The 15052-nt window shown below is 38.9% G+C and overlaps 1 protein-coding gene and 13 non-coding genes across 16 annotated transcripts in view; all 14 read left to right on the forward strand.

Moving 5' to 3' along the window:
- The window catches only part of LOC140367233 (ninjurin-2-like), a 208302-nt gene that overhangs the window by 50023 nt on the left and 143227 nt on the right, over positions 1 to 15052 (forward strand). The gene's annotated exons all lie outside the window — the stretch shown is intronic.
- On the forward strand, positions 153 to 225 carry trnak-cuu (transfer RNA lysine (anticodon CUU)). The gene has a single exon. It is a non-coding gene; the product is annotated as a tRNA-Lys (tRNA).
- On the forward strand, positions 1354 to 1426 carry trnak-cuu (transfer RNA lysine (anticodon CUU)). Its single transcript has one exon. It is a non-coding gene; the product is annotated as a tRNA-Lys (tRNA).
- trnak-cuu (transfer RNA lysine (anticodon CUU)) lies at positions 2545 to 2617 on the forward strand. The gene has a single exon. It is a non-coding gene; the product is annotated as a tRNA-Lys (tRNA).
- On the forward strand, positions 3748 to 3820 carry trnak-cuu (transfer RNA lysine (anticodon CUU)). Its single transcript has one exon. It is a non-coding gene; the product is annotated as a tRNA-Lys (tRNA).
- Positions 4626 to 4698, forward strand: trnak-cuu (transfer RNA lysine (anticodon CUU)). The gene has a single exon. It is a non-coding gene; the product is annotated as a tRNA-Lys (tRNA).
- Positions 5830 to 5902, forward strand: trnak-cuu (transfer RNA lysine (anticodon CUU)). The gene has a single exon. It is a non-coding gene; the product is annotated as a tRNA-Lys (tRNA).
- On the forward strand, positions 7033 to 7105 carry trnak-cuu (transfer RNA lysine (anticodon CUU)). The gene has a single exon. It is a non-coding gene; the product is annotated as a tRNA-Lys (tRNA).
- Positions 8226 to 8298, forward strand: trnak-cuu (transfer RNA lysine (anticodon CUU)). The gene has a single exon. It is a non-coding gene; the product is annotated as a tRNA-Lys (tRNA).
- trnak-cuu (transfer RNA lysine (anticodon CUU)) lies at positions 9430 to 9502 on the forward strand. Its single transcript has one exon. It is a non-coding gene; the product is annotated as a tRNA-Lys (tRNA).
- On the forward strand, positions 10621 to 10693 carry trnak-cuu (transfer RNA lysine (anticodon CUU)). Its single transcript has one exon. It is a non-coding gene; the product is annotated as a tRNA-Lys (tRNA).
- Positions 11822 to 11894, forward strand: trnak-cuu (transfer RNA lysine (anticodon CUU)). Its single transcript has one exon. It is a non-coding gene; the product is annotated as a tRNA-Lys (tRNA).
- On the forward strand, positions 13026 to 13098 carry trnak-cuu (transfer RNA lysine (anticodon CUU)). Its single transcript has one exon. It is a non-coding gene; the product is annotated as a tRNA-Lys (tRNA).
- trnak-cuu (transfer RNA lysine (anticodon CUU)) lies at positions 14217 to 14289 on the forward strand. The gene has a single exon. It is a non-coding gene; the product is annotated as a tRNA-Lys (tRNA).

Here is a 15052-nt window from a genome sequence, read left to right on the forward strand (position 1 = left end):
AAGTATTGAGTACGTTCAGAATGAAATATAGGCATATTGTCCCCGTATCATTTGTCTTATACAGTAATTGTGACTACTCACTGAGAAATTAAACTGAGAAATGAACTTAACAGACTAAAAACTGTAATGTTTTTGGTTTTCTTAATACATCAGCCCGGCTAGCTCATTCGGTAGAGCATGAGACTCTTAATCTCAGGGTCTTGGGTTCGAGCCCCACGTTGGGCGTAGTTGACAATAAGATTTATGGATTGATTGCCATTAAAACCCGTGAAATCTTTATCATAAGTTTACTTCTGCAGGAACCCATAGAAGAACAATTAAACCCTCTGTGACCATAACATTTCAACTATTTCACAGATTTATCATTACCTGTTAAAGTCATCAACTATTTCACTAATTTATCATTACCTGTTAAAGTCATCTCTTGATATTTATTTTACATAAATGGAAAGACTTCAGCTCGTGTAAGGTTGCCAAAGGATTTACTTTGTACTAATTTTTGGAACGTTATCTTCGAGATAAGGGCGCTCAATGTCAGCATCGCTGAAATGTCCAAGGTGCCAGGGTCAAGGTAAACTCCTACTTAAGCGCAAGCAAATTTTGTCTACAAGTGGAGGAATGGGTTCTAATCCCACTCCTGACATTCAGTTTGTCCTATCTTTGAACACATTGCAAGGATGTGAATAGCCTTGTTGGCTCCTGCCTCACTGAAGGTTCAACATCCATTCACTACACAGCTTTCTTGGATGCACTACTGCTGTTACTGTTGTCGACTCTGACATCTCAATTGCAATAGACTTTAAAAAGAGGCTTGATGAGGACCTTTAAAGGACGCAGTAGATTGATGTGACAACAACCACATCAAACTCCTTTAAAAAAAAACAGTAGTTTGATGTGTTTTTTACCAAAGTATAGATACGGCCATTCATCCCACTCCAGACTCATGGGAATCTCCTTCCTTGCCACAGGGAATTCTGGTCTCTGAATGGAGCCGTGGGTTCAAATCCCACTCCTGACAAAACAATTTAGTAGGGAATTGCCTTTGGAAAGGAAGCCATTCTTACACACTAAATAACAAGCACATATGTGTGACAATGGACTGAAAACTTGTCGTATTGTCTTAAGATTTCAAATGAAGTATTACTCCCAATGATGAATTGTGATGTGATGGCCAATCTACTAAGTAGATGCTGTACTGTCAAAGTATTGAGTACGTTCAGAATGAAATATAGGCATATTGTCCCCGTATCATATGTCTTATACAGTAATTGTGACTACTCACTGAGAAATTAAACTGAGAAATGAACTTAACAGACTAAAAACTGTAATGTTTTTGGTTTTCTTAATACATCAGCCCGGCTAGCTCAGTCGGTAGATCATGAGACTCTTAATCTCAGGGTCGTGGGTTCGAGCCCCACGTTGGGTGTAGTTGACAATAAGATTTATGGATTGATTGCCATTAAAACCCGTGAAATCTTTATCATAAGTTTACTTCGGCAGGAACCCATAGAAGAACAATTAAACCCTCTGTGACCATAACATTTCAACTATTTCACAGATTTATCATTACCTGTTAAAGTCATCAACTATTTCACTAATTTATCATTACCTGTTAAAGTCATCTCTCGATATTTATTTTACATAAATGGAAAGACTTCAGCTCGTGTAAGGTTGCCAAAGGATTTACTTTGTACTAATTTTTGGAACGTTATCTTCGAGATAAGGGCGCTCAATGTCAGCATCGCTGAAATGTCCAAGGTGCCAGGGTCAAGGTAAACTCCTACTTAAGCGCAAGCAAATTTTGTCTACAAGTGGAGGAATGGGTTCTAATCCCACTCCTGACATTCATCTTTGAACACATTGCAAGGATGTGAATAGCCTTGTTGGCTCCTGCCTCACTGAAGGTTCAACATCCATTCACTACACAGCTTTCTTGGATGCACTACTGCTGTTACTGTTGTCGACTCTGACATCTCAATTGCAATAGACTTTAAAAAGAGGCTTGATGAGGACCTTTAAAGGACGCAGTAGATTGATGTGACAACAACCACATCAAACTCCTTTAAAAAAAAACAGTAGTTTGATGTGTTTTTTACCAAAGTATAGATACGGCCATTCATCCCACTCCAGACTCATGGGAATCTCCTTCCTTGCCACAGGGAATTCTGGTCTCTGAATGGAGCCGTGGGTTCAAATCCCACTCCTGACAAAACAATTTAGTAGGGAATTGCCTTTGGAAAGGAAGCCATTCTTACACACTAAATAACAAGCACATATGTGTGACAATGGACTGAAAACTTGTCGTATTGTCTTAAGATTTCAAATGAAGTATTACACCCAATGATGAATTGTGATGTGATGGCCAATCTACTAAGTAGATGCTGTACTGTCAAAGTATTGAGTACGTTCAGAATGAAATATAGGCATATTGTCCCCGTATCATATGTCTTATACAGTAATTGTGACTACTCACTGAGAAATTAAACTGAGAAATGAACTTAACAGACTAAAAACTGTAATGTTTTTGGTTTTCTTAATACATCAGCCCGGCTAGCTCAGTCGGTAGAGCATGAGACTCTTAATCTCAGGGTCGTGGGTTCGAGCCCCACGTTGGGCGTAGTTGACAATAAGATTTATGGATTGATTGCCATTAAAACCCGTGAAATCTTTATCATAAGTTTACTTCTGCAGGAACCCATAGAAGAACAATTAAACCCTCTGTGACCATAACATTTCAACTATTTCACAGATTTATCATTACCTGTTAAAGTCATCAACTATTTCACTAATTTATCATTACCTGTTAAAGTCATCTCTTGATATTTATTTTACATAAATGGAAAGACTTCAGCTCGTGTAAGGTTGCCAAAGGATTTACTTTGTACAAATTTTTGGAACGTTATCTTCGAGATAAGGGCGCTCAATGTCAGCATCGCTGAAATGTCCAAGGTGCCAGGGTCAAGGTAAACTCCTACTTAAGCGCAAGCAAATTTTGTCTACAAGTGGAGGAATGGGTTCTAATCCCACTCCTGACATTCAGTTTGTCCTATCTTTGAACACATTGCAAGGATGTGAATAGCCTTGTTGGCTCCTGCCTCACTGAAGGTTCAACATCCATTCACTACACAGCTTTCTTGGATGCACTACTGCTGTTACTGTTGTCGACTCTGACATCTCAATTGCAATAGACTTTAAAAAGAGGCTTGATGAGGACCTTTAAAGGACGCAGTAGATTGATGTGACAACAACCACATCAAACTCCTTTAAAAAAAAAACAGTAGTTTGATGTGTTTTTTACCAAAGTATAGATACGGCCATTCATCCCACTCCAGACTCATGGGAATCTCCTTCCTTGTCCACAGGGAATTCTGGTCTCTGAATGGAGCCGTGGGTTCAAATCCCACTCCTGACAAAACAATTTAGTAGGGAATTGCCTTTGGAAAGGAAGCCATTCTTACACACTAAATAACAAGCACATATGTGTGACAATGGACTGAAAACTTGTCGTATTGTCTTAAGATTTCAAATGAAGTATTACTCCCAATGATGAATTGTGATGTGATGGCCAATCTACTAAGTAGATGCTGTACTGTCAAAGTATTGAGTACGTTCAGAATGAAATATAGGCATATTGTCCCCGTATCATATGTCTTATACAGTAATTGTGACTACTCACTGAGAAATTAAACTGAGAAATGAACTTAACAGACTAAAAACTGTAATGTTTTTGGTTTTCTTAATACATCAGCCCGGCTAGCTCAGTCGGTAGAGCATGAGACTCTTAATCTCAGGGTCGTGGGTTCGAGCCCCACGTTGGGCGTAGTTGACAATAAGATTTATGGATTGATTGCCATTAAAACCCTACTTAAGCGCAAGCAAATTTTGTCTACAAGTGGAGGAATGGGTTCTAATCCCACTCCTGACATTCATCTTTGAACACATTGCAAGGATGTGAATAGCCTTGTTGGCTCCTGCCTCACTGAAGGTTCAACATCCATTCACTACACAGCTTTCTTGGATGCACTACTGCTGTTACTGTTGTCGACTCTGACATCTCAATTGCAATAGACTTTAAAAAGAGGCTTGATGAGGACCTTTAAAGGACGCAGTAGATTGATGTGACAACAACCACATCAAACTCCTTTAAAAAAAAAACAGTAGTTTGATGTGTTTTTTACCAAAGTATAGATACGGCCATTCATCCCACTCCAGACTCATGGGAATCTCCTTCCTTGCCACAGGGAATTCTGGTCTCTGAATGGAGCCGTGGGTTCAAATCCCACTCCTGACAAAACAATTTAGTAGGGAATTGCCTTTGGAAAGGAAGCCATTCTTACACACTAAATAACAAGCACATATGTGTGACAATGGACTGAAAACTTGTCGTATTGTCTTAAGATTTCAAATGAAGTATTACTCCCAATGATGAATTGTGATGTGATGGCCAATCTACTAAGTAGATGCTGTACTGTCAAAGTATTGAGTACGTTCAGAATGAAATATAGGCATATTGTCCCCGTATCATATGTCTTATACAGTAATTGTGACTACTCACTGAGAAATTAAACTGAGAAATGAACTTAACAGACTAAAAACTGTGATGTTTTAGGTTTTTTAATACATCAGCCCGGCTAGCTCAGTCGGTAGAGCATGAGACTCTTAATCTCAGGGTCGTGGGTTCGAGCCCCACGTTGGGTGTAGTTGACAATGAGATTTATGGATTGATTGCCATTAAAACCCGTGAAATCTTTATCATAAGTTACCTTCTGCAGGAACCCATAGAAGAACAATTAAACCCTCTGTGACCATAACATTTCAACTATTTCACAGATTTATCATTACCTGTTAAAGTCATCAACCATTTCACTAATTTATCATTACCTGTTAAAGTCATCTCTTGATATTTATTTTACATAAATGGAAAGACTTCAGCTCGTGTAAGGTTGCCAAAGGATTTACTTTGTACTAATTTATGGAACGTTATCTTCGAGATAAGGGCGCTCAATGTCAGCATCGCTGAAATGTCCAAGGTGCCAGGGTCAAGGTAAACTCCTACTTAAGCGCAAGCAAATTTTGTCTACAAGTGGAGAAATGGGTTCTAATCCCACTCCTGACATTCAGTTTGTCCTATCTTTGAACACATTGCAAGGATGTGAATAGCCTTGTTGGCTCCTGCCTCACTGAAGGTTCAACATCCATTCACTACACAGCTTTCTTGGATGCACTACTGCTGTTACTGTTGTCGACTCTGACATCTCAATTGCAATAGACTTTAAAAAGAGGCTTGATGAGGACCTTTAAAGGACGCAGTAGATTGATGTGACAACAACCACATCAAACTCCTTTAAAAAAAAAAACAGTAGTTTGATGTGTTTTTTACCAAAGTATAGATACGGCCATTCATCCCACTCCAGACTCATGGGAATCTCCTTCCTTGTCCACAGGGAATTCTGGTCTCTTAATGGAGCCGTGGGTTCAAATCCCACTCCTGACAAAACAATTTAGTAGGGAATTGCCTTTGGAAAGGAAGCCATTCTTACACACTAAATAACAAGCACATATGTGTGACAATGGACTGAAAACTTGTTGTATTGTCTTAAGATTTCAAATGAAGTATTACTCCCAATGATGAATTGTGATGTGATGGCCAATCTACTAAGTAGATGCTGTACTGTCAAAGTATTGAGTACGTTCAGAATGAAATATAGGCATATTGTCCCCGTATCATATGTCTTATACAGTAATTGTGACTACTCACTGAGAAATTAAACTGAGAAATGACCTTAACAGACTAAAAACTGTAATGTTTTTGGTTTTCTTAATACATCAGCCCGGCTAGCTCAGTCGGTAGATCATGAGTCTCTTAATCTCAGGGTCGTGGGTTCGAGCCCCACGTTGGGCGTAGTTGACAATAAGATTTATGGATTGATTGCCATTAAAACCCGTGAAATCTTTATCATAAGTTTACTTCTGCAGGAACCCATAGAAGAACAATTAAACCCTCTGTGACCATAACATTTCAACTATTTCACAGATTTATCATTACCTGTTAAAGTCATCAACTATTTCACTAATTTATCATTACCTGTTAAAGTCATCTCTTGATATTTATTTTACATAAATGGAAAGACTTCAGCTCGTGTAAGGTTGCCAAAGGATTTACTTTGTACAAATTTTTGGAACGTTATCTTCGAGATAAGGGCGCTCAATGTCAGCATCGCTGAAATGTCCAAGGTGCCAGGGTCAAGGTAAACTCCTACTTAAGCGCAAGCAAATTTTGTCTACAAGTGGAGGAATGGGTTCTAATCCCACTCCTGACATTCAGTTTGTCCTATCTTTGAACACATTGCAAGGATGTGAATAGCCTTGTTGGCTCCTGCCTCACTGAAGGTTCAACATCCATTCACTACACAGCTTTCTTGGATGCACTACTGCTGTTACTGTTGTCGACTCTGACATCTCAATTGCAATAGACTTTAAAAAGAGGCTTGATGAGGACCTTTAAAGGACGCAGTAGATTGATGTGACAACAACCACATCAAACTCCTTTAAAAAAAAAACAGTAGTTTGATGTGTTTTTTACCAAAGTATAGATACGGCCATTCATCCCACTCCAGACTCATGGGAATCTCCTTCCTTGTCCACAGGGAATTCTGGTCTCTGAATGGAGCCGTGGGTTCAAATCCCACTCCTGACAAAACAATTTAGTAGGGAATTGCCTTTGGAAAGGAAGCCATTCTTACACACTAAATAACAAGCACATATGTGTGACAATGGACTGAAAACTTGTCGTATTGTCTTAAGATTTCAAATGAAGTATTACTCCCAATGATGAATTGTGATGTGATGGCCAATCTACTAAGTAGATGCTGTACTGTCAAAGTATTGAGTACGTTCAGAATGAAATATAGGCATATTGTCCCCGTATCATATGTCTTATACAGTAATTGTGACTACTCACTGAGAAATTAAACTGAGAAATGAACTGAACAGACTAAAAACTGTAATGTTTTTGGTTTTCTTAATACATCAGCCCGGCTAGCTCAGTCGGTAGATCATGAGACTCTTAATCTCAGGGTCGTGGGTTCGAGCCCCACGTTGGGCGTAGTTGACAATGAGATTTATGGATTGATTGCCATTAAAACCCGTGAAATCTTTATCATAAGTTTACTTCTGCAGGAACCCATAGAAGAACAATTAAACCCTCTGTGACCATAACATTTCAACTATTTCACAGATTTATCATTACCTGTTAAAGTCATCAACTATTTCACTAATTTATCATTACCTGTTAAAGTCATCTCTTGATATTTATTTTACATAAATGGAAAGACTTCAGCTCGTGTAAGGTTGCCAAAGGATTTACTTTGTACTAATTTTTGGAACGTTATCTTCGAGATAAGGGCGCTCAATGTCAGCATCGCTGAAATGTCCAAGGTGCCAGGGTCAAGGTAAACTCCTACTTAAGCGCAAGCAAATTTTGTCTACAAGTGGAGGAATGGGTTCTAATCCCACTCCTGACATTCATCTTTGAACACATTGCAAGGATGTGAATAGCCTTGTTGGCTCCTGCCTCACTGAAGGTTCAACATCCATTCACTACACAGCTTTCTTGGATGCACTACTGCTGTTACTGTTGTCGACTCTGACATCTCAATTGCAATAGACTTTAAAAAGAGGCTTGATGAGGACCTTTAAAGGACGCAGTAGATTGATGTGACAACAACCACATCAAACTCCTTTAAAAAAAAAAACAGTAGTTTGATGTGTTTTTTACCAAAGTATAGATACGGCCATTCATCCCACTCCAGACTCATGGGAATCTCCTTCCTTGCCACAGGGAATTCTGGTCTCTGAATGGAGCCGTGGGTTCAAATCCCACTCCTGACAAAACAATTTAGTAGGGAATTGCCTTTGGAAAGGAAGCCATTCTTACACACTAAATAACAAGCACATATGTGTGACAATGGACTGAAAACTTGTCGTATTGTCTTAAGATTTCAAATGAAGTATTACTCCCAATGATGAATTGTGATGTGATGGCCAATCTACTAAGTAGATGCTGTACTGTCAAAGTATTGAGTACGTTCAGAATGAAATATAGGCATATTGTCCCCGTATCATATGTCTTATACAGTAATTGTGACTACTCACTGAGAAATTAAACTGAGAAATGAACTTAACAGACTAAAAACTGTAATGTTTTTGGTTTTCTTAACACATCAGCCCGGCTAGCTCATTCGGTAGAGCATGAGACTCTTAATCTCAGGGTCGTGGGTTCGAGCCCCACGTTGGGTGTAGTTGACAATGAGATTTATGGATTGATTGCCATTAAAACCCGTGAAATCTTTATCATAAGTTACCTTCTGCAGGAACCCATAGAAGAACAATTAAACCCTCTGTGACCATAACATTTCAACTATTTCACAGATTTATCATTACCTGTTAAAGTCATCAACTATTTCACTAATTTATCATTACCTGTTAAAGTCATCTCTTGATATTTATTTTACATAAATGGAAAGACTTCAGCTCGTGTAAGGTTGCCAAAGGATTTACTTTGTACAAATTTTTGGAACGTTATCTTCGAGATAAGGGCGCTCAATGTCAGCATCGCTGAAATGTCCAAGGTGCCAGGGTCAAGGTAAACTCCTACTTAAGCGCAAGCAAATTTTGTCTACAAGTGGAGGAATGGGTTCTAATCCCACTCCTGACATTCAGTTTGTCCTATCTTTGAACACATTGCAAGGATGTGAATAGCCTTGTTGGCTCCTGCCTCACTGAAGGTTCAACATCCATTCACTACACAGCTTTCTTGGATGCACTACTGCTGTTACTGTTGTCGACTCTGACATCTCAATTGCAATAGACTTTAAAAAGAGGCTTGATGAGGACCTTTAAAGGACGCAGTAGATTGATGTGACAACAACCACATCAAACTCCTTTAAAAAAAAAAACAGTAGTTTGATGTGTTTTTTACCAAAGTATAGATACGGCCATTCATCCCACTCCAGACTCATGGGAATCTCCTTCCTTGTCCACAGGGAATTCTGGTCTCTGAATGGAGCCGTGGGTTCAAATCCCACTCCTGACAAAACAATTTAGTAGGGAATTGCCTTTGGAAAGGAAGCCATTCTTACACACTAAATAACAAGCACATATGTGTGACAATGGACTGAAAACTTGTCGTATTGTCTTAAGATTTCAAATGAAGTATTACTCCCAATGATGAATTGTGATGTGATGGCCAATCTACTAAGTAGATGCTGTACTGTCAAAGTATTGAGTACGTTCAGAATGAAATATAGGCATATTGTCCCCGTATCATATGTCTTATACAGTAATTGTGACTACTCACTGAGAAATTAAACTGAGAAATGAACTTAACAGACTGAAAACTGTAATGTTTTTGGTTTTCTTAATACATCAGCCCGGCTAGCTCAGTCGGTAGAGCATGAGACTCTTAATCTCAGGGTCGTGGGTTCGAGCCCCACGTTGGGCGTAGTTGACAATAAGATTTATGGATTGATTGCCATTAAAACCCGTGAAATCTTTATCATAAGTTTACTTCTGCAGGAACCCATAGAAGAACAATTAAACCCTCTGTGACCATAACATTTCAACTATTTCACAGATTTATCATTACCTGTTAAAGTCATCAACTATTTCACTAATTTATCATTACCTGTTAAAGTCATCTCTTGATATTTATTTTACATAAATGGAAAGACTTCAGCTCGTGTAAGGTTGCCAAAGGATTTACTTTGTACAAATTTTTGGAACGTTATCTTCGAGATAAGGGCGCTCAATGTCAGCATCGCTGAAATGTCCAAGGTGCCAGGGTCAAGGTAAACTCCTACTTAAGCGCAAGCAAATTTTGTCTACAAGTGGAGGAATGGGTTCTAATCCCACTCCTGACATTCATCTTTGAACACATTGCAAGGATGTGAATAGCCTTGTTGGCTCCTGCCTCACTGAAGGTTCAACATCCATTCACTACACAGCTTTCTTGGATGCACTACTGCTGTTACTGTTGTCGACTCTGACATCTCAATTGCAATAGACTTTAAAAAGAGGCTTGATGAGGACCTTTAAAGGACGCAGTAGATTGATGTGACAACAACCACATCAAACTCCTTTAAAAAAAAACAGTAGTTTGATGTGTTTTTTACCAAAGTATAGATACGGCCATTCATCCCACTCCAGACTCATGGGAATCTCCTTCCTTGCCACAGGGAATTCTGGTCTCTGAATGGAGCCGTGGGTTCAAATCCCACTCCTGACAAAACAATTTAGTAGGGAATTGCCTTTGGAAAGGAAGCCATTCTTACACACTAAATAACAAGCACATATGTGTGACAATGGACTGAAAACTTGTCGTATTGTCTTAAGATTTCAAATGAAGTATTACTCCCAATGATGAATTGTGATGTGATGGCCAATCTACTAAGTAGATGCTGTACTGTCAAAGTATTGAGTACGTTCAGAATGAAATATAGGCATATTGTCCCCGTATCATATGTCTTATACAGTAATTGTGACTACTCACTGAGAAATTAAACTGAGAAATGAACTTAACAGACTGAAAACTGTAATGTTTTTGGTTTTCTTAATACATCAGCCCGGCTAGCTCAGTCGGTAGAGCATGAGACTCTTAATCTCAGGGTCGTGGGTTCGAGCCCCACGTTGGGCGTAGTTGACAATAAGATTTATGGATTGATTGCCATTAAAACCCGTGAAATCTTTATCATAAGTTTACTTCTGCAGGAACCCATAGAAGAACAATTAAACCCTCTGTGACCATAACATTTCAACTATTTCACAGATTTATCATTACCTGTTAAAGTCATCAACTATTTCACTAATTTATCATTACCTGTTAAAGTCATCTCTTGATATTTATTTTACATAAATGGAAAGACTTCAGCTCGTGTAAGGTTGCCAAAGGATTTACTTTGTACAAATTTTTGGAACGTTATCTTCGAGATAAGGGCGCTCAATGTCAGCATCGCTGAAATGTCCAAGGTGCCAGGGTCAAGGTAAACTCCTACTTAAGCGCAAGCAAATTTTGTCTACAAGTGGAGGAATGGGTTCTAATCCCACTCCTGACATTCAGTTTGTCCTATCTTTGAACACATTGCAAGGATGTGAATAGCCTTGTTGGCTCCTGCCTCACTGAAGGTTCAACATCCATTCACTACACAGCTTTCTTGGATGCACTACTGCTGTTACTGTTGTCGACTCTGACATCTCAATTGCAATAGACTTTAAAAAGAGGCTTGATGAGGACCTTTAAAGGACGCAGTAGATTGATGTGACAACAACCACATCAAACTCCTTTAAAAAAAAACAGTAGTTTGATGTGTTTTTTACCAAAGTATAGATACGGCCATTCATCCCACTCCAGACTCATGGGAATCTCCTTCCTTGCCACAGGGAATTCTGGTCTCTGAATGGAGCCGTGGGTTCAAATCCCACTCCTGACAAAACAATTTAGTAGGGAATTGCCTTTGGAAAGGAAGCCATTCTTACACACTAAATAACAAGCACATATGTGTGACAATGGACTGAAAACTTGTCGTATTGTCTTAAGATTTCAAATGAAGTATTACTCCCAATGATGAATTGTGATGTGATGGCCAATCTACTAAGTAGATGCTGTACTGTCAAAGTATTGAGTACGTTCAGAATGAAATATAGGCATATTGTCCCCGTATCATATGTCTTATACAGTAATTGTGACTACTCACTGAGAAATTAAACTGAGAAATGAACTTAACAGACTAAAAACTGTAATGTTTTTGGTTTTCTTAATACATCAGCCCGGCTAGCTCAGTCGGTAGATCATGAGACTCTTAATCTCAGGGTCGTGGGTTCGAGCCCCACGTTGGGTGTAGTTGACAATAAGATTTATGGATTGATTGCCATTAAAACCCGTGAAATCTTTATCATAAGTTTACTTCGGCAGGAACCCATAGAAGAACAATTAAACCCTCTGTGACCATAACATTTCAACTATTTCACAGATTTATCATTACCTGTTAAAGTCATCAACTATTTCACTAATTTATCATTACCTGTTAAAGTCATCTCTCGATATTTATTTTACATAAATGGAAAGACTTCAGCTCGTGTAAGGTTGCCAAAGGATTTACTTTGTACTAATTTTTGGAACGTTATCTTCGAGATAAGGGCGCTCAATGTCAGCATCGCTGAAATGTCCAAGGTGCCAGGGTCAAGGTAAACTCCTACTTAAGCGCAAGCAAATTTTGTCTACAAGTGGAGGAATGGGTTCTAATCCCACTCCTGACATTCAGTTTGTCCTATCTTTGAACACATTGCAAGGATGTGAATAGCCTTGTTGGCTCCTGCCTCACTGAAGGTTCAACATCCATTCACTACACAGCTTTCTTGGATGCACTACTGCTGTTACTGTTGTCGACTCTGACATCTCAATTGCAATAGACTTTAAAAAGAGGCTTGATGAGGACCTTTAAAGGACGCAGTAGATTGATGTGACAACAACCACATCAAACTCCTTTAAAAAAAAAAACAGTAGTTTGATGTGTTTTTTACCAAAGTATAGATACGGCCATTCATCCCACTCCAGACTCATGGGAATCTCCTTCCTTGTCCACAGGGAATTCTGGTCTCTGAATGGAGCCGTGGGTTCAAATCCCACTCCTGACAAAACAATTTAGTAGGGAATTGCCTTTGGAAAGGAAGCCATTCTTACACACTAAATAACAAGCACATATGTGTGACAATGGACTGAAAACTTGTCGTATTGTCTTAAGATTTCAAATGAAGTATTACTCCCAATGATGAATTGTGATGTGATGGCCAATCTACTAAGTAGATGCTGTACTGTCAAAGTATTGAGTACGTTCAGAATGAAATATAGGCATATTGTCCCCGTATCATATGTCTTATACAGTAATTGTGACTACTCACTGAGAAATTAAACTGAGAAATGAACTTAACAGACTGAAAACTGTAATGTTTTTGGTTTTCTTAATACATCAGCCCGGCTAGCTCAGTCGGTAGAGCATGAGACTCTTAATCTCAGGGTCGTGGGTTCGAGCCCCACGTTGGGCGTAGTTGACAATAAGATTTATGGATTGATTGCCATTAAAACCCGTGAAATCTTTATCATAAGTTTACTTCTGCAGGAACCCATAGAAGAACAATTAAACCCTCTGTGACCATAACATTTCAACTATTTCACAGATTTATCATTACCTGTTAAAGTCATCAACTATTTCACTAATTTATCATTACCTGTTAAAGTCATCTCTTGATATTTATTTTACATAAATGGAAAGACTTCAGCTCGTGTAAGGTTGCCAAAGGATTTACTTTGTACAAATTTTTGGAACGTTATCTTCGAGATAAGGGCGCTCAATGTCAGCATCGCTGAAATGTCCAAGGTGCCAGGGTCAAGGTAAACTCCTACTTAAGCGCAAGCAAATTTTGTCTACAAGTGGAGGAATGGGTTCTAATCCCACTCCTGACATTCATCTTTGAACACATTGCAAGGATGTGAATAGCCTTGTTGGCTCCTGCCTCACTGAAGGTTCAACATCCATTCACTACACAGCTTTCTTGGATGCACTACTGCTGTTACTGTTGTCGACTCTGACATCTCAATTGCAATAGACTTTAAAAAGAGGCTTGATGAGGACCTTTAAAGGACGCAGTAGATTGATGTGACAACAACCACATCAAACTCCTTTAAAAAAAAACAGTAGTTTGATGTGTTTTTTACCAAAGTATAGATACGGCCATTCATCCCACTCCAGACTCATGGGAATCTCCTTCCTTGCCACAGGGAATTCTGGTCTCTGAATGGAGCCGTGGGTTCAAATCCCACTCCTGACAAAACAATTTAGTAGGGAATTGCCTTTGGAAAGGAAGCCATTCTTACACACTAAATAACAAGCACATATGTGTGACAATGGACTGAAAACTTGTCGTATTGTCTTAAGATTTCAAATGAAGTATTACTCCCAATGATGAATTGTGATGTGATGGCCAATCTACTAAGTAGATGCTGTACTGTCAAAGTATTGAGTACGTTCAGAATGAAATATAGGCATATTGTCCCCGTATCATATGTCTTATACAGTAATTGTGACTACTCACTGAGAAATTAAACTGAGAAATGAACTTAACAGACTGAAAACTGTAATGTTTTTGGTTTTCTTAATACATCAGCCCGGCTAGCTCAGTCGGTAGAGCATGAGACTCTTAATCTCAGGGTCGTGGGTTCGAGCCCCACGTTGGGCGTAGTTGACAATAAGATTTATGGATTGATTGCCATTAAAACCCGTGAAATCTTTATCATAAGTTTACTTCTGCAGGAACCCATAGAAGAACAATTAAACCCTCTGTGACCATAACATTTCAACTATTTCACAGATTTATCATTACCTGTTAAAGTCATCAACTATTTCACTAATTTATCATTACCTGTTAAAGTCATCTCTTGATATTTATTTTACATAAATGGAAAGACTTCAGCTCGTGTAAGGTTGCCAAAGGATTTACTTTGTACAAATTTTTGGAACGTTATCTTCGAGATAAGGGCGCTCAATGTCAGCATCGCTGAAATGTCCAAGGTGCCAGGGTCAAGGTAAACTCCTACTTAAGCGCAAGCAAATTTTGTCTACAAGTGGAGGAATGGGTTCTAATCCCACTCCTGACATTCAGTTTGTCCTATCTTTGAACACATTGCAAGGATGTGAATAGCCTTGTTGGCTCCTGCCTCACTGAAGGTTCAACATCCATTCACTACACAGCTTTCTTGGATGCACTACTGCTGTTACTGTTGTCGACTCTGACATCTCAATTGCAATAGACTTTAAAAAGAGGCTTGATGAGGACCTTTAAAGGACGCAGTAGATTGATGTGACAACAACCACATCAAACTCCTTTAAAAAAAAACAGTAGTTTGATGTGTTTTTTACCAAAGTATAGATACGGCCATTCATCCCACTCCAGACTCATGGGAATCTCCTTCCTTGCCACAGGGAATTCTGGTCTCTGAATG

This window comes from Eucyclogobius newberryi, unplaced genomic scaffold (assembly GCF_026437365.1).
Source record: "Eucyclogobius newberryi isolate DKJ021-1_F unplaced genomic scaffold, fEucNew1.0.hap1 SCAF_2, whole genome shotgun sequence".
Lineage (NCBI taxonomy): Eukaryota > Metazoa > Chordata > Actinopteri > Gobiiformes > Gobiidae > Eucyclogobius > Eucyclogobius newberryi.